Here is a 252-nt window from a genome sequence, read left to right on the forward strand (position 1 = left end):
TGGGGTGGTAGTGTTTTATGATATTGAGGAGAATATAGTAAAGGATAGGCTGTAAACCCTAAACCCTTATTTTAGTTTATTAGATATAAACCCTAAACCCTAAACCCTAAACCCTAAACCCTTAAAAGCCTTTATGCTAAACCCTAAACCCCAGCAGATGATTGTAAACCCTAAACCCTAAGCAGCAGCAGTATCCCTTCCCTCTAAACCCTAAACCCTAAACCCTAGGCAGCAGTAATATCCCTCCCTCCT

The sequence above is a fragment of the Eimeria mitis genome, genomic scaffold (assembly GCF_000499745.2).
Source record: "Eimeria mitis Houghton genomic scaffold, Emh_scaff1883, whole genome shotgun sequence".
In the NCBI taxonomy this organism is placed as follows: Eukaryota; Apicomplexa; class Conoidasida; order Eucoccidiorida; family Eimeriidae; genus Eimeria; species Eimeria mitis.